This window comes from Epinephelus moara, chromosome 11, assembly GCF_006386435.1.
Source record: "Epinephelus moara isolate mb chromosome 11, YSFRI_EMoa_1.0, whole genome shotgun sequence".
Classification (NCBI taxonomy): domain Eukaryota; kingdom Metazoa; phylum Chordata; class Actinopteri; order Perciformes; family Serranidae; genus Epinephelus; species Epinephelus moara.
The window spans coordinates 25,774,545-25,794,174 of NC_065516.1; the positions used below are offsets into that span (position 1 = coordinate 25,774,545).

The window sequence follows — 19,630 nt, forward strand, 5'->3', positions numbered from 1 at the left end:
ACACACACACACACACTCGCCTACAGTCACATACAGGCGCAGGTGTTCATATCCCATCAAACAATGTTATTTCCCACTTGACCAGTCTGAAAGATAATACTATGTTGCTGTGCAAAGAGACTGTACATGAAGCCAACAACAATATACCTCCCTGCTTCCTGCCACATAACATGTCATTATACACCGAATCATTTTCACACTCTTTCTCACACTTTCCCTTTTATCTCCAACATGTTCTCCTTACACCTGAGTCCACTTGTTGCAAATCTCTTTTTCTTTGCATTCTGGAAATGAGACCAATCAGCCATATTGGACGCTGTCTAATTACTTTCTCACACACATAGATTCTACTGAAAGGGTCGCAGTGCAAGTTCACCCGGGCAAAAAAACCCAATTCGATTTTTTGGCTGATAATCGTGCAACAGAAATGAACAGCTAGGTGGTGGAGCAGTGATGTAGACCACACCATTAACAGGATGTCAAAGAACTGGGTGCAAAAACATTGTATTAGAAGCAGTTCCACATGCTCTTATACACACACACACATGGACCTGAAAGCACCTGAAAACACTCACATTTAGACTGCCTGTGGACTCGTGCATTCTGATGATGAACGCCCATACATGTTAATAAAGGTCTCAGTCACACACACACACACACACACACACACAACAGATAAATGAACAAACCCACTCCCACTCTTAGTCATACATGCACACAAGTCAACTCTGCGCTACATTTACGCCCAGGGAAATCAAGATGATCTGTGCTGCAGCTATGGCTTCTCTTTGATGCTCAATTAACTCGGGCAGACCTGGCTAGCTGAGCCAATTATTAATTCAGCTTAGACAGCGTGGTGGGCACGGAGGTGATGTCATGGCTAGGCAACCACAGACGCACTGCATTAATACATACCATTAGGTTTTAAGATGCAGCATTTGTGTGATTTTACACATCCTGTCACTTCCTGTTTTTGATTATTCTCACTCAGCTTTTCTGCAACTTCCTCTTCTCACTGCTGATAAGCCCCTGACACTCCCCAACAAGCTCTGTCAATAGCTCTTCATTTTCCACCTCTCCATCTTCCACTTTACACCCCATCTACCCCGTCTTCATCACCAATTACCCCTTCCTGTGAATTCCCTCTTCTCTCACCTGCATCCTTAACCCCCCCTCTCTCTTTGTGCTTTTTATCACATAATTCATTTCCTCTCTCCTTCCTTTCTTCTTCCTTTGTTTTCCCTCGCTCTGAAGACTGAAGGGAAAGAGGGAGGATAATGGAGTGGGGGGAGAGGAGGAGGGCAGTGGGCTGACAGAGGGAGTCCCATCTGCAGTGAGCTCATTAGAAGATGGGAGGAGAATCGGCGGCAGAGTCTCACTAGTAGGCATCCACACACCCCTCTCTCTATGTCTGTCTCTCTCACACACACACGTTTCGCTGCCTTGCTGGACTCATTCCAACATTGACACATCGCTACCTCCTCTCTCTCTCCCTGTCTCCTTCTTGCTGCGCTCCTCAAAGTCCTGCTCTCATTAATCACTACAATATACAATACACAGCAATTGGTGAATGGTTTTACCTTTTACCACCTTCCAGTACTATGAGGCCATATATTTTTACTACATGTGGCATCAGTGGAAATCGAGCCATAAATCCAAGGCATTGTTAAAGCCGGACAACTTTTCTTCTTCTTTCTTTTCTTTCTTTTGCAGTAAGAGGAGGAGGAGTGTGATAGATTACTGATAGGAAGATTAAATGCTCAGGGATACTTTAGAAAGCTGAATCCTTTACTGCTGCCCGAGCTTGACCCTACTTTTGTAGATGATGCCATGAAGCTAACTGACAGATAATTGGGGGAATTTCCAACAGTGCCTTTAGTCTTAACACCCATCTCCCAAAGTGGGTGAAAGAATTACCTACCTCTAAGTCACTGGCATTTGGAGCTAGTGGAATGTAAAAGAGGACGTGCAGGTTTAAATTGGCAAACCACGCCAGTTGCACGCTCCAGTCTACGCTGCAGTAATGTCATGACACCGTCCGCTCCTTTCACCTCTAAACTACAAATATTTTTCACTATCTTTTGTGGCTTTAATGTGAAGGTCGGCAGATGGCGAGGATGCACTAATGGTGCTGGGATGCATGAAAAAAGGAGGTCGTGTCATATCAGCAGAAAGCCTGGCGACTATCTTAAAAAGTTCCACATTCAAAGTGCTTTTCCCATGGTGTCCATTTTCTTGTTGTGAAACAGCATTTTATTTGTATCATCCCCTACATACATTTGTCATCGTTTCCCCTTCCTCAGAGAGAGGCCAAGGATCAGTGAGAAGCTGCCATCCTTTGAGCTGCGAAGGATTCTGTGTCCTGCTCAAGGACACTCAGGGAATAAAAATGGGGCCTCCAGACTCTCGACTTTTTAGTTGAACAAAGGGATCCTCTAATAAATACATCTCACGGAGTGTGTGACGAATCCGTCTAAATTGTGCTCAATCAATCGTGTCTACAGAAAAATGTTTTAGTTTTTCCTATGCAATAAGATCAACACTTAAAGGGGCAGTTCACCCCAAAGTCAAAAATGCATTTTTGTTCTCTTACCTGTCGTGATATTTATCAGTCTAGATTTTTTTTTTATCTGAGCTGCCGAGTTTGGAGATTTTGACCGTAAAGATGTCTGCCTTCTCTCCAATATAATGGAGCTAGATGGCACTTGGCTTGTGGTGCTCAAAGTGCCAAAAAAATACATTTGAAAAACTCAATAGCAATGCCTCTTTCCCAAAATCACTACCCAGATTCACTATATACTCAAGATACTCAAGCTAACCCACAAACCTTGTTGTGAGCAGTTTCATGTAGGAACTATTTTCTTAACATCAAACTACACCCGCCAACCTTATCACCACAGAAGGAAGCGTGCATCTACTCATGAACAAGAGGCTTGTGCTGTAATGTTAGCTAGCTCAGTGGTGCTACAGGAGCTTGCAGTATCTGTGCTTAGTGATACAGTTGGCAGGTGTAGTTCAGAGGAAAGAAATATGTTCCTACATGAAACTGCTCACAACAAGGTCTGTGGATTATCTTGAGAAACCAGGTCGTGATTCTGGAGAGAGACATTTCTGTTGAGTTGTTCAAAATCATCTAGTCATCTAGTTTCATATTGGAGAGAAGGCAGACATCTCCATGGCTGATATCTTCAACCCTCAGCAACTCACACCAAAACAATGTGGACTGATAAATAGCTCTACAGGTACAGCCCGTTCTTATCCACTGCTCGTACGTTTTCCTACAAAAAGTAATGCATCAAAATTCATACATATCCCATGTAAAGGTGAGCCAGTAGTTCATGCATAACCCACGTTTTAGGGATGCTCCCATCACGTCACCAATGCACTGATGGTATTAAAGATGGAGCAGTCCTGAGCGGACCAGTTAGGAAGCAGGTTGAGGCTGTGGATGGGTCACAAAACACAGGACTTTCCCCAGGAGACCGGTGTTCAAAGCCGTGTGTACTTTGAGTGAACCTTGAGTCATGTTTAGTTAGTCCCCACCATGTTTCTTTTCCTAAACTGAACCTCTGTACCTTAATGTAAAGTTACGTAATGACCATAAAGGATGTAACATCAGTCGTAAGGTGATAATTTGTAGGATATTGTGCCAACTTCTGTGTGTGTATTTTTGTAGGATATCATACAAAGTTGTATGAGGATACAAAAAGGAAGACAAAATATTGAGCATAGCATTAGTTTAGGCAGGACACGACGTCAAGCTCAGCTCACATCCCAGCTACATCAGCTGATCTCAAACAGTCCAATCAACTGATGGAGCAGCTGACTGATGAAAGGAAGTCAGCTGATAGATCACATGATTCCTTTCTATGCAACCAATTGGCGAATCTCATTCAGGGCACCGGATTTAAACTGCTCTGGCCTGCCTACTGTTGCTGCTTCCTCTGCAAGTGGCTTTGCATCCCGCCTCCACCCCAGCTCCTCCTTTTCACGCTGTGTCTGACTTATCAGTGTCATTTCTGTTTGTCATTGATGCTGCTCTGTTCTGTTCCTGGGGGGGTCTTTGCAACTGCTCACCTTGCCATGTATGCGCATGGAAGGGCAGGAAGGTTTGCTCTGTCTTCCTCAGGTTTTCCTCATTCGCACATGGAAGGGCAGAGAGGTGTGGTCTCCTCACCTTAGGCTTTCTGCGTAGGCCCAAGGAAAGGCAGAGAGGCCCCAGAACAGAGCCATACTGCCAAACATAATACTGTAAATGGAAATAAAGTTTTCTTTGACTAAAGTGTTTCTGACTGAAATGCATTTTTGATTTGAGGTTGAACTGTTCCTTTAAGTGCTGCATTGGAACGTGTGCCTCAATATACTAAAGAGCTGTGCTGGGCAGTAAAAGCAGTAACAGCACTGCCCGACGCTGAAAATATACTGCCAGTCCAGTATTTCTCTTTAATGTTGCCGGATATAAAATGAGAAATTAGGGAGAGTCATTGACCAACTCATTGCAGTTCCACTGGCAGGGGTGAATGCATTCCTGATAGCAAGCTGCTAATGCATCTCATTCTCACTCTAATTAATAAACAGTAAAGAAAGCAATGATCATTAGAATATTTCACGTCTGACTCACACGGACGCACTTGGGAACAAAAGTGTAACATCTAGACTACTACCTTGACATCCCCATAAGATAGCCATGTTGGGTGCACTGCACAGCACCCTTGAGAGAAAGAAGAGTGATATTACAGGTTTAATGGTGCGTAACATGTATGTAATCTTGTAACAATTCCACAGTAATGGGGATATTGTAAAAGTGTCCATTAGCAGTGGCACATCAGTGTTGTTTTTTTTATGTCATTAAACAAGCTCATAAGCATCTAGTCTCCAACGTAAGCAGCATCAAGCCAGCTGATTGATGAGCACACTGAGGCTGTCAATTAGCGCCCTCCCCTGTGTCCACACATATGCAATCAATGCAATCGGCAAGAATGGATCAAATGTCAGCCACTCGCCCGGGGCCCATTCACATTGCATTCAAGTGAACGTATAAAAGAAAACACTGGCAACATGCAGCACATGACAGAGCTCAAGGACATCAAAGCGTTAAATCAAAGCGTTCACTCTTCTTGATGGTGCCTCGTGTTCTACAGTTGTCTTTTGTATGTTTTTTTTCCTTCTTTCAGTCACGTAGCAGTAACAGATAGAAAGGACATGAATAGACCTACAAACACTCACGTCTCCATAAAAGAAAATAGCGATTTTTATGTGTTAGAGGAGAAAAAGGTCATAACTTAATTTCAAATCAGCCAATAGCTAGACTGCTAATAAAAGACACGCAGTCAATACAACAATAGCCTTTTTTTCTGTCTCATGTTGACAATTGAGCAGCATCAGATGTTGCCTCTGGGCTTGTGTCACACCTCAAAAGAGGTACCGTATTTGCCACCGGGCCTCATGGCTCCTCTGGAGGAAAGCCATTTGTGCATTTTCAACATTCATCTAATCCAATATTTAGGTTCTTGAAAACAAATGAAAACAATATTGGGGAGACTGACTGTGCTCTCACAGGTTTCACATTTCTGGATCAAATGGTTTCCTAAAGGGGATGTTGTCTGTGTTAAAATGATATATGCATAGTGTGACACTATGTGGGGAAACTTTTTGGCTTTGTCCACTTTGAGGTGAGGTCAAAGGTCAGGGGTCTGTGTAGAACAGAGCCGCTGGACCTGCTAGAAATTCATTGCCTCGCTCATTGACAGATACTGCTGGTGTAGGACAGTCTCCCTGCTCACCACGCTGTCTTACATATCACATGAATTATGAAAATTCCTGGTACAAGTGAAGGAAGAAGGGATGGACATAGTCCCATGTCCCTGAAAGATTTCTGTCTTGTTATCAAGTATGAGATGAAATGAAATCAGAAGTTCAAATTTCGCTGCTGACGCTCCTCAACGTCAGGTTCCTATACTGAATGTGAAGACATTACCATACACTCTGAACACAGCTATACTTTGCAGCCTGGGAAGATGATTTTGATACCAAGCCTTTCAGCACACAAGTGATCAAACACCAAAACATCAAACCAGACATTTAACAGGGGAATTCCGACCTCTTTTGATCTCAATCTTTGCTCAATGAATGTGTAAAGAACTGGCCTACAGCGCGGATCTTTTTAAAGATATAAATGAATGACAAAGCATGACAGTCACACTACCAATGCACCAAACCACACCCACTCTCACTCTCTAATGAAGATTAAATCCATAACAGTTACAATATTTTCAAATCCTCCCTGACCCTGCTCTGCCACAGGGAGGATAACCATAATTCAAACTCTCCCCTCCCTTCATCAGCACCACTAGCTCATCCCAGCAGCTATTTGGACTGTCGTCAGCACTCCATCCTGTGGACGCCTGCCAGTAGCCCCTCCGTCCGATCAATAGGCACCGGCGGCTAGCTTTCCCCCCTTTGCTCTCTCTCTCTCCTTCTCTCGCCGTCTTTCTCTCCCTCTCTCGGCTACCACAGTATAAAGACTGTTCTGTTCTGCCGGCGCAGCATAGTGATTAGGCATTAGGCCCGCGCTGCTGTGTGAATTAGCTTAATCTGTGTCCGCGATGAAGGACGAGGCTTTTCATGCCCACTGGAGACATTCACTGGACATAAAAGAAGCTAATCTTTAGGAAATTTAGAGAAGGGTTGAAGCGTGTGCATGTGTGTGTGAGGGAGACAGAGATTGCACGAGAATTGTTGAGACAGTTCCCACAGTGATATGTCTCTTATAATGCTGCTTATCCCTCAAAATTACGAAAAAATCTGCTGAAGTTCTTGAAGATGTGCGGCTCATGGGCAGGCGGAGTGTTGTACTGTCATCACTTAAAGCACTGGAAAAGTGGATAACATGCTGGTTGAAGCAGACTGAGCAGTGGGAAGAATAATCTATAACTCCCCATATTCCTGCACCAGAGGTCAGTTTGAGGGGAATTAGAGGGGATTGCTTTCTCCTTGTTACACGGCTGCTTACCTGGCCACAAAGGACGCTGCCTAACCTGCAGATCTCAACACAAAGTTTGATAGTTTCCAAGCAACACAGACCAAAAGACAAAGGATTTAATGTGATACAGGAGCTGAGCGTACACGAACACGTTTCCCCCGCTCTGTGCAGCCTCTGCTGTCCATCACGCACCTGCCCGACTGCTGACATGCACTAGGCTAAGCATGTACCCACAGCATGCCTAACAGCAGCAACCCCCAGCCCCCCCCCCCCCCCACCTCCTCCTCTTCTCCTCCACATCATCTGCTGGATATATTGTACGCCCTTGACAAACTGCCAGCACACAATCCTCCTCCTGCAAATGTCTATTGATCAAAGCACAAGTACGGCTGTGGGAAAGGTATGGAGTCTTACCCCTACTCTTATCCTTGCATCACCTCCCATGCTCCAGCACCTTACAGACAAAAGGCAATTCCATAAAACTTAATGGGTATCAGCGGACAATGAGATTCACAAGCAATATTCTGCACTATAATACCTCTGGCACCTGTTTGGCCCAGTAATGAATCATATAGGCTCTCACACTATGCCATGATATCCTGTCCAGATATTTTTAAGGTTATAGCAACAACTTTACTTATGGTTGTTAATGGAGTTGCAGAAATTCAATAATCATCACCTGACAAAGAGTAGCAGCCATACCCATTTTGTTTACAATGTGCTTTTCACACCTTTTGAGCACTTTTACGCACAACCAATGGTGAATTTGGGTCAGCAGTCAGCTGGAGCCAAATATCTGCTGTGTGTTGGGTGATCTGAGCACAGTCGGACGCTTCGTAGCAAGCTTGTTATCAAAAGCAGGGCATTATTGTTAAACCAGCAGTTTCCCAAAATCATCCACCGTGCATGACCAAGAAGGCAGAGCTCCTGCGCATCTCCAAAATTGTTAAACCACGTCCCACTCTGTTGAATGATAACAAAAACCAGAGGCGTTTGAAGACCTGTCACCTTCTCCCTCCCCTGTCCGATCATATGAAGTCTACAGCATGGGGAAATAACGCGATGACTTACCGAAATGAGATCCTGGCCACTGTCAGCGTCCGGCTTCCCCTCGTTTCCCTTCTGCCCCTCGGTCCGCCTCTCTTTCAAGTCAATCCGCAGTGTGCTCAGATCAGATCACAACGGAGCGGTGCGCCTTTTCGCTGCGTCCTGCGTCCAGAGTTGCCGGGGATGGAGCGACCATTTGCCGGGATCCTGGGCCGGGGGTGCAAGGCTGAGGCATCCGCAAGGGGAGGAGGAGGAGAAGGATGTGGAAGAGACGGTGGAGGAAGAGGCGAGGCGCTGGGAACGAAAGCGAGGAAGAAAGAAAGAGAGAGAGAGAGAGAGAGGAGAGCAGCAAAGCACTGCAGCGACGGGGAGGCAACACCGCCGGAGAGGAGGCAGACAGCAGCTCTCTGTCTCGCTCTCGCACTCACTCACGCACACGCGCAGCGTCCTCATACAAGAATACGGAGCGCCATCTTCAGGTGAAGCGTGGTAGGAGGAGGGTGGGAGTTGTCTCAGACATTTAATGTGTGTCATACATGAACACTCACATTATTATCTCTGTGCTTTTTTGGACAGACCACAGGGGAGTGTCAGTGTGGCTCCACAGGGAACATCTGCACCCTGCATGTGACTGATATATTTCCTAACTCTACAGCCAAGCAAGTGCTGTGTGCATGTCATGAGAGTGTCTTTTAGAAGGTCACCCATGGCACCAATTAGTCCAGGGTTGTCAAACACACGGCCTGGGGGGCAGAACTGGCCCTCCAATGGGTCCAATCTGGCCCACTAGATGACTTTGCACACCTAATAATGATGCACTTGTGAAGGCTAAAGTGGGATTTATACTTGTGCGTCAGACCCTACGCTGTTCAATCTATCAATTTTATTTATAAAGCCTAATATCACAAATCACAATTTGCCTCACAGGGCTTTACAGCATACGACATCCCTCTGTCCTTAGCACCCTCGCAGCGGATAAGAAAAAAACTCCCCAAAAAATCCTGTTGTGGGCACTTAAAGTTGTGCGGTGGTGTGTCTGTGTCATTCCTCCAAAACACTAGTCAGCGGCTGGGTTTCTGTGAAATGCTGTAAAGTTTAGTTGATTCAAAACACGCCCAAAACACACATTAAACATGGCTTAATAGAGACAATTCCAAACACAAGTACACAAATCAGCTTCACTATAACTCGCAGCATTCACAGACAAACACTTGTCTTTATCTGGACACATTTTCCCCACTTATACAACATGCTAATGTTTTTAGCACAAGCCTATGGCATTTTACATTGTATAAATTAGCCTAGCAGCTAGCAAACTTTTCCTCTTCTCATATAAAACCTGGGACAACAGCAACATTTAACAAAAGTAACGTTACAAAATCTGGCTCCATTACAACTCACAAGGTTCACCGACAAAACGACTGTCTTATACTAACACGTTTTCCAAACACATACAACATGGTTCTTATACTAACACGTTTTCCAAACACATACAACATGGTACAATAATTAGCACAAGCCTATGGCATTTTACATTGTATAAATTAGCCTAGCGACGAGCAGAGATTTCCTCTGCTCATATGAAGCCAGGATGAATCACACACAAGACTTAAAATGCTATTTTGTGGAGGCTTTATTATCCTTTATTATCCTCACAATTTATTGTTTCTTATCTGTGAAATAAAAGCAAATAAGAGCTTTGTTTCCACTGAGGGAAATGGTTTCAGCTTACAAAAACAGACAAGTCTGTGTCGCCACAATGTGTAGTTACATTTCTGGGGAGATGCACGTCAGGCTACAGCGTAGGCTCTACGTCAATACAGAGCCAACACCGTAGGTACGGCGTCGATTCAACACAGAAATATAAAGTCCGCCTCAGAGATCCCAGGTTTCAGGCACAATTTGAACAGTGAGTAGATACTGGACTGAACTTGCACATATTTTCTTAGGATATCACAGGCTGTTCATCTTTTGTTTTGTAAATGATAAAGGTTTTCAGAATGTAGGGGTTATTTAAAGGTTATTATGCCGTGGTTTTACTGGTCCGGCCCATCTGAGATCAAATTGGGCTGTATGTGGCCCATGAACTAAAATAAGTGTGACACCTCTGAATTAGTCCCTTCGAACAACACCCCATTTCCACACACACCAGAACTCGTTTATTTCTTTAGCCCTACCATAACCTTAGCCATGACAATAACCACTAGCTACCCACAAACCTTACCCTTAACCTCAACCTAACTTAAACTCAAAACCATTATAATCCTCAAATTCAGTTTGGTTAACCTAATAAGGATGTGATTTTGTTCCCAAATTGGAGATGAGTCCCCATATGTGCACAGATTGTTCCTGTCAATACCACCACCACCACCAACCCCACCCATGTTGTTTTACACCCCCCATCCCCCTTTTGCACACACACACACTCCATGGCAACCAGCTCCCAGTTGGGTTATGATGATGATAATATCACCTGACCTGCACTCCATCATCTCTCACTGGCTTCCTATCCCCCTTCACTTTTCTCACACACACACACACACACACACACACACAAACCTGGTTTCCCAAGGTCAAGAATGGCTGAGTGTTTCAGATGTGTGGCTGTATCATATGTTCTGCACAGTCAGTTTTGCGGGCTCCAATAGACTGGGGATTTCTTTCTTTCTTTCCTTTCTTTTGTTCCTTCTTTCCCCCTTAATTCAATTTGCTCTCTCTTTGCTCGCATTAAAACATCTTCATTATGTTGAAATATGATGGCCATTTCGTACACAGTGTCACTTCTGTCGCCCTTTTTTAATCTGACTGTCCCAAGATAATCCTGTCTTTTCTTCTTTAATCAAATATTTTCTCTCTCATTTTACACTTTCTCTTCAAGTCTTAAAAAAAAAAAAGACATTAGCCCAGAACGGTAGGCTACTAATTTGTTTTGTGGCATTAAGTGACCTCTATTTGTTCTGAAATACTCATTTGATTATAATATTTATATCAAGATCTCAGTGCTAATGTGGTATTGGTGATATAAGGTACATGTAGCACCATTAATAAGTAAGCTAAGGAAGCCCTTTTCATTCATGCACTATGATCATTTTATTTCAGAAAGTAAAAGTAATGATAATGTGGGATTATAATATCGTGTTCATCTTCTTCTGTTCATTTATTTATTTATTTATTTAGAGGTTTTTAATGTTTATTTTTATAATCTGCACAGCAGACATTGTATATTTACCATCCAAATGAGTTTGCTGTGTTGGATAAGATGTTATTATAGTCATGGAATAAAAAATGCTGCAGAGGTGTAAAATAAATATCATAATGATGAGCTGTGGGACGCTGTGTAAGCAAGCAGAAACTGGGTCTTTAGTTAACATATTTGTACAGACTGGAAATGGATTGAGAAAAAGCCACAATAAATAAGAAAGTGAAAGAAGAGAGCCATGTCACTTTTACCCTAACTGTCAGACACAGTTAAATACAGTACTGACACTGTGTCACCTATCAGTAAGTGTGCATTATGTGAGTTAATCAGATGGGTGAGATAACAGAGGTAAAGCACCTGTTTTGGTTACTTAAAGATAAAAAAAACAATGACTGACCAGCTCACTCAGTGTAGAAGTCGATAGTGCAGGCAGGCAGTCCATGAATGCATCCAAGGAACTCTGACTGTAGTTAAAAATCCTTAACTACAGTCAGTAGTTATAACCAACGTGTTTTGACTAGTGTCTTCATCAGGGTGTAAAATGCAGTGGAAACAGGTGTGCAATTTAAGAGCTCATGTGACGGTCATGTGACACAGGTCATGTGATATAATGGTATAGCCCTACTGGATGATTTTTCAGTTTCTGCCACTTCATGTGCAGGTTTGTCACAATATATAATAAATCTTATTTTATTTCACTGTTGTTTTCTTACTTTTTATTTTGCATTGAACCTTTTGTCTTGTTACTTGATATGTTAATTATTTAAAGTATTTACACACAGTATTGTCACATGACCCTCACATGAGCTTTTCAAATGCATTTTACACCCTGATGAAGACCCCCAAAGTCTTGAGTCCAAACATGTTGGTCATCCATGTATTAATAAAGGATTGTTAACTACAGTCAGAGCGCCAGGGATGCAGTTTTAGGCTGCCTGTCTGCACTATGGACTTTTACACAGAGCGAGCTGTGCAGCACTCCTTATTTTTTCCTCACCTGTTTTGGTCAGTTGCAAAAAAATGAACACTACACACACTCTGTGATTTGTAATCCAAGTGTAACCTTTGTTTTTTCTTACTTCTGTTAACAATAATAATTTAACCTGCAGCAATCTCATGGAGGAAACAGCTGTTCGGACAGGATGATCAGTGAAAGCCAGTGTAAGTGCACAGGCAGAGAAACAAGCCACATACAGAAACTCTAACGTTACTAGAATGTAAAATAATATTTTCACCAGCTGAGAAAATGGCTCTCAACTCAATATAATTGCAAATGTAAGTAGGTTTCTTGGTTGCTTTAGAAACCATTCAAAACACAGATATCAGTGTTTGTTACCAGGAAGAATGCCCACCAGGATAAATTTGAGAGGCACTTTAACTGCTGCATGTGGTTTGCTCATGTTCACTCACCAGCAGATAACACTGTGGTTGTAGTGGGCAGCTTCCAGCCATGGATGGAATGCTATTACCTACCAGGCAGAGGCACAATGTGCACTGAAATTAACACATACTGACCAGGAAGATGCTCAAAATGACCACAAGGAGACACAAAAAGATGCAAAAGAACTGCAAAGAGACACAAAATGACTCTAAGAAGGGGCAAAACAACCAAAATGAGAGACAATATGTGGTCATTTTGTCTCTCATTTTGGTTGTTTTGCCCCACAAAAATGGGCAAAATAACCTCAAAGAGATGCAAAATGACTACAGAAAGGAGCAAAACAACCAAAATGAGACTCAAAATGACTACAAGAAGGGGCAAAACAACTGCAAAGAGACAGAAAATGACTCTAAGAAGGGGCAAAACAACCAAAATGAGACAAAAAAAACTACAGAAAGGGGGCAAAACAACTGCAAAGAGACACAAAATAACACAACAGACACAAAATAACCACAAAAGGGGGCAAAACAACCATGAAGACACACAAAATGACTACAAGAAGGGGCAAAACAACCACAAAGAGACACAAACAACCACAAAAACATGCAAAAGAACTGCAGAGAGACACGATATAACCACTAAAGGGGGCAAGATACCTGTGAAGAGACACAAAATGACAAAACAGAAGAAAAATAACATCAAAGAGACACAAACAGCCAAAAAGGGACGCAAAACTACCACAAGGAGACAAAAATGACCACAATAACACAAAACCCCCAAAACATGCATAAAGCTATAAAGTCAGAGCTGATGCTGTAATAGCTGAAGGAGACCTCAGGAGACTTCAGTGGATCACACACAGTATTTAATGACTTGATGGTGGAGAGATGCTGAGGGTGTCCTTGTCCAGTTCTTGCATTTAACCCAAACAGTATTCCATTGTGAGTTACTCCACGCTCCCACATAAGCATGGATGGCTTTGTGGAGTGTCTACTGGTCACCAACCTTAAACAACAAGCATGCTCACCTGGCTCGCTCTAGATCACCTCGACTGTTTCTCACAAAATGCACATATCTAAAAACTCTCTTCTGCTGAGCCTGGAGCACAGGGCAACCTCCCTTACCCTTAACCTTGGGAGCTATGGCAACGGAGCGGCTAGGCACCCTTATCTGGGCAGCTGTACTCCCTTCAACACAACTGGGAGATGATAGATGGAGTGCGTTCATAACAAAGGTCAAGCAGCCTGACCTCGAGGCCTCTTTTCGTCTTTCTGCTGACCTCACTGTTACCTTAAGCATAAGTATCATCCATTTCCTTTAGTGACCAAGGCTAAAGACTGTAACACAAGAAAAATATGTCCACCCTCTGGAGTTGCACAAGTCTGTTGAAAGTCCACTTGAGGCTCCTTGTGTACTGGTTGAATTGTCGATTTGGAGAGCCCTAAGCACTCCTAGACTTCCCAGGAACATGCCCACAAAACTGCGAGTCTGCAAGTGCAGTGAAGTCCGGACATTTGGATTCAGCCACACTATGTAAGAGAAGTGGTGGGGCCTTTTACATACCTGTGCCCAGGGTCCCATTTTCCAAGTATGAACAGTGTGTGCTAATGATTTATTGCTCTCAGTGAAACCTCCCTGAATAAATAAAGCAATCAACCATGATTATCAGTCACTTTACCCACGTCAGTACCAGGAGCCACGGCTTATAACTTGGTTGGTTTTCGGAGCTATACAGTCCACCCACAGCCAGAGCGCTGCTGACACTGTTGAAAAGTGGCTGCAGGAGACTCTCGATAATTATCACCATTCATCTGTCTGTTCGTCTCGTTCCTTTGCAGCAGGAGGTGTTCGCAGTCTGCTTTCACTGAATCGTTTCTCTTGTTGTTTTATGTCCCTGCGCTGATGTCGTTATGGAATTGTTTGTATTTGTTGTTTTCATCCAGCACATATGGACATATTTCACTTGATTATTCCATCATCCCCTATTGTAATAGCACCGAATAGCATTGCAGCCAAAAGGGAATTTGAAAGATACATACTGAAATCTCTCCCATATTGCTAATGAATTGAGTTTATTCTTTTGCATGTCTCTGCCTGCTGTTTAGCAGCCTGTTTACAGACCCGGAACTGACACTGCTTAATAAGAGCCAGAGAAGATAGAAAGAAAAGTGTGAGGTCAGTTTGGGTTTTATCTGACAAAAATGGTTTTAACTTGGTTTTATAATTTTGTTATGATAAAAGCACCTTCATCTAATTTTCTACCTCTTGTTATGTTTCTTCTGTATCTTTTTTTTTCACTCCCTGCACATGTATGTAGGTGTGTGCACATGCATGTTTGACGACGAGCCACTAGATGGAGCCATTAAGCTAAGATTATACTTCAAATCAGTTGATAAAACAATCAGACTTCAAACACATTTACATTAAATTCATGCATTTTCTTAGAATAAAAAATAATACTTATGTTTAAGCATTTTCTATAACCATTCCTTGTCTCCCTCAGTGTCCAGTTAGGGCTTAAAGATGCCACTACAGTACATTCTGTTAGTGTTTTGCTGTTTACTCCTCAGTCTTGAGTGTGCATGTCCTGTATCCACAGTTATCCGTTTACAAGTAGACTGTCACAAACATTTGCTCCGTGCTGTGACACATAAGCTGCAGCTGTGATAAAGTCTATCCCTTTAGAGATTTATATAAAGCATTATATCATTTTGTTCCCCCCCTCAGGACTCCAACACTGTACAGTCACTTCATCAGCATGCCTGTGAGGATCTTTTTTTTTTAAAACCCTGCCATTAAGTCAGTGGAAATTTGTGAACTTGGACACCATGGTCACTGCATGAAGATGGAAAAACAGAGAGAAATGGAGAGGCTGCCACACAGTCATTTTCCACAGAGCCCTTTTTTGAGATACAGTAAACTTTGTGGTGCAAATAATCGTTTAAAATGATGTTTTGTTCCTTGTTTATGGAGTGTGTGTCAGCCACTGCTTTGATTACTTTTGGAAAAACAGATTGAGTCACTTAACACTCACCCTCAAACACATGAGATTAAGCCTGCATCCAATGCTACACTTTATTAAACAATGGCTTTGTGGGAACAGACAAGTCAGAGTCTTTTATTTACACAATAAAGTGGCAAAAGAAAGTTTTACACGGCTGAAACAAGACACGAACGATTACCTTGAAAGAGATTCCTAAATAGAAATAGAGAGTTTGAATAGAAAGTGTAAATGCAATTTGCTTTTGGCATCGAGGACAAAGTATCTTATAACTCCCTATGAAAACATATTGAGCAGCAGATGAGCACACACAGAGCGATCACTGCCAATCCCCAATCAGGGAATGGAATAACAGAGCCCCACAGGTGGATGCTGGCTGAGGTGGGAAGGAGCAAGCAAAACTGCATTCAGCACAGCAGAGAAGTGAAGTCAACGCGGCAGGGGAGCCAGAGCAGCAGCATCAGAAAGCAGCATCATTAGAGTGACGAGCAGAGGGAGCAGGTAAACACAGGGGTGCATATGAGCCGGCTAATTAGGCAGGAATTTCCTTAAGTGGGAAAAATATATCGGCTTGTGCCAAATGTTTTTCTGCCTGAGCTTCTCACACGCTTCGTTTAATGAGCGTGAAACACCAGACTGCAAGGGAAAGCACAGATGATGCTTTTACAGTAAACTGACAGGGTAAGAGGTTTGCGCAACATGGCCAAAAGTATGTAGACACCTCAGTGTGCGTATGTGGACAACATGATGTTACACTCATTCCAAAAACATTTGCACTTATACGCTGATATAACAGCAACCACTCCTCTGGGAAGAATTCCTGTCAGATCTTGGCTGCTCCATTCAGCCATAAGAGCAAGACTGTGCTCTGATGTTGGCTGATGAGGCCCGGCTCGCAGCCAGTGATCCAGTCCACCCCAAAGGTGATGGATGTGGTTGAGGTCAACGCTCTGAGCAGATCAGTCAAGTTCTTCTTTCTTTTCAAGTCAAGTCAAGTCAATTTCATTTATATAGCACATTTCATACAACAAGCGTAAAATTAATTTGCTTAAATACATCATACATTCATCCATTCATTCGTTTTCTGTAACTGCTTTTCCTGTTATGGATCGCAGGGTGGCTGGAGCCTATCCCAGCTGACATTAAGCAAGAGGTGGGGCACACCCTGGACAGGTCACCAGACTATCACGGGGCTGACACATAGAGACAGACAACCATTCACACTCAACCTGCATGACTTTGGACTGTGGGAGGAAGACGGAGTACCCTGAGAAAACCCACTCTGACACAGGGAGAGCATGCAAACTCCACACAGAGGGGCTCCCCCATCCTTCCATCATGTTCAAAACAAGCAGGACATGACAAAAACAAACTAAATAAGAGGTTACTGTCATTATCATCATACTAATTCCTAAAACAAATAAAAAATACACTTAAAAAACGTAACTAAAAGCTTGCCAAAAGATATGTTTTAGTTAGCCGTTAAAGGAGAACACTGTTGTAGCAGCTCATAGTTCATGTGGAGGAGTATTCCAGAGAGCCACAGGGTTTGGAAACACACAGCACATCTCATGGAAGAAGCAGTTCACAGCAAGCACTGGATTCACACACTAAGCTCCACACATTCAGTGTAGATTTAATATACTCTGAGTGTTTGTTTATTTTGACACCTTTTTTCCTCACTCACCTCACTTCCTTGCACTGATTGGTTCCTTTCACCCTTTGTTCACTCATTCACCTGATGAGTTCACCTGCTCACCCCTATTTAAACCCTGAGCACCATCCTTTCTTCATCATCATCTTCTTTCTCTTTAGTTCATCCTGTACATTATTAGTTTAATCTAGAGCATTGTTTATCCTGATTAAGACGGACATTTGTTTCATTTGACCGGAGTTCTAGTTTTGTATTTGTTTTAGATTCAAACCCATGTGTGTTTGCTCCCTCCTTTGTTTAACTGCAATTTGAGTTTTGGAAGTAAATCTTTGTGTGCGAAGAGTTTCAGTGGCGGATGCATTTTGAACGATGCCCACGATAGTGAAACCTCTCCTCCTGAATCTCCCCCTCCTCAACTCTGAGGTAATCTGTAACATAAAGGCCTTAAAGGTCAAAATCACGTGTACACATGAGGCGTTTCAGTGTCGTTCTACACACTTTAACGTATGGATGAATGATGCAATGGACTAGTTTCTGCACAGACAGGACAGAGAAGGAATAGTGACTTTCAAATTCCTGTTTTTTATTTCCTTTTTTTAATTCACACCCAAGCCTTTCCATTCATAAAATGTGTTGCAACTCAGCTTACAGGAAATGGTCTCAATCGTGAAATCAGGAATCTTAAGCAACCATGTATTCCGGGATGTCTTTCACAGTCACATCCCCCATGTCTGTGACAGTAACAAAAACTGCACGAGTGTGTGCTCAAAGCAAACAGTGGCTGCAAAAGCAAAACTGAACAAATGACTACATGTCATGTTTCCAGCTTAGCCTAACGGTCTGCTGTGTTCATTTGTATTCTGCTGATGAGAGACGATTTCATCCACTGTTGGTGAACGCAACACTTCATCAATAGTTGTCATGAGATATCAGGAAAAAACCTCATGAGGTAATCAATAGCGCTTTACACCACTTACAAAATGTGGCTGTGACACACTGAACAAAATAGTGTCACGTTGTATTTAAATGGACTATTTTAATTTCCTAGAATGATCAGATACGCACCACAATGTTGCAAGGGATGTTATCAAAGAAGGGACACACACACACACAAAATTGGCAGCAATGATCTGATATTTATTGAAGAAAATAACAGTAATAAATGCAGTGAGATATTTACAATCATGCTGCTTTCTGCCTATAACAAGTTAGGGAAAATAAATTCAGGGTTAGTTGTAATCTTAATCTTACCTTAATAGGAATGTCACACAGCTTTAAATAGTATATATTACAAAATTAAAATGTATTTATACTCATGCCACCACCTACCGCTGTTGCTAAGGGGCTGCTGTTGAGTATCAGAAAACCAGTGACCACCTGAGTAGTAGGAAAAACAGATGTAACGTGGTCGGCATGCTGCATGCATGTTGTAGTACATGAGCTGAAACAAGTCAAAACACTAGCACGGGGCATTTAATGATCCAGTGTGGAATATTAAACCCAGACTCCACCAGTTCCCACAAATTTTCTCCCAACATTTTGTTCCATTTAGCAGCTGTCATCAACAGCTCGCTCCCCGCTGGTGTCCTTTCATCTGGTTTCACAAAACACTAACCAGATCCTATTGTGCTCTTAAACTATAGGCCTTATCAAAACCACATACATTCTTATAATGAATTGAGCTCAGCTGCAGTAGTTTTGGAGAATAATACGTTTGTATACTGAGCATTTCCTGCAGGGATGACTCCACTGCTCAAAGGAACAAATGACCATGAGCTTTACTGCAACAAGAGAGTGTTTTCTTTGTTGCTTGGTATCTTTTATTGCCTTGAAAGCATTTTGTCAATAGAAAAAATATAATTTGTTGTGAGCACATGGGTCAAAATCCACTTTCAAATACATGACCTATGTATTTGACAACCTAGAAATACTTGTTCCTTTAGAGCGATGCATCTAAACTCCACGGTGGCCGTAACTCACTTTAATTATTTGCTCTGTGCACATGTTCCAATGTTTTACATGTCTCCTCAATATTACAGAAAGCAGCAGGTGAAACAGAGGGAGAGTCTGCATCAGCACACACACACACACACACACACACAGTAACCACAGACAAATTGAAAGAAACGAAACTACTGAAACACCGCTTACGTCCTGTGTCTCAGCACACCGCACACACACACATAGTTTGTAAGTGAATCACAGCGCACCAGGAAACAAGCGATCTTGCTGTGGAACATCATCTGTGTGTTTGATTGCGGTTGTCGTTGTTACCCTGGTCACCTTCTGGGTCCCATGATGCAACGCTTCCCGACACTACTGTCATAATCTGATGGATGTCTTTAATTACTGTAGGCTCCAGCACT

General features: G+C 42.6%; 2 protein-coding genes across 2 annotated transcripts in view; both read right to left on the reverse strand.

The window, feature by feature from the left end:
* The window catches only part of ctnnd2a (catenin (cadherin-associated protein), delta 2a), a 363,618-nt gene extending 355,221 nt beyond the window's left edge, over positions 1 to 8,397 (reverse strand). The window contains exon 1 of the mRNA XM_050057274.1: positions 8,054 to 8,397. The gene's annotated coding sequence lies outside the window, so the exon portion shown is untranslated. The remainder of the gene's footprint in view (positions 1 to 8,053) is intronic.
* A 10,008-nt stretch (positions 8,398 to 18,405) lies between these two features.
* Positions 18,406 to 19,630, reverse strand: part of zc2hc1a (zinc finger, C2HC-type containing 1A) — a 28,295-nt gene continuing 27,070 nt past the window's right edge. The window contains exon 11 of the mRNA XM_050057277.1: positions 18,406 to 19,628. The gene's annotated coding sequence lies outside the window, so the exon portion shown is untranslated. The remainder of the gene's footprint in view (positions 19,629 to 19,630) is intronic.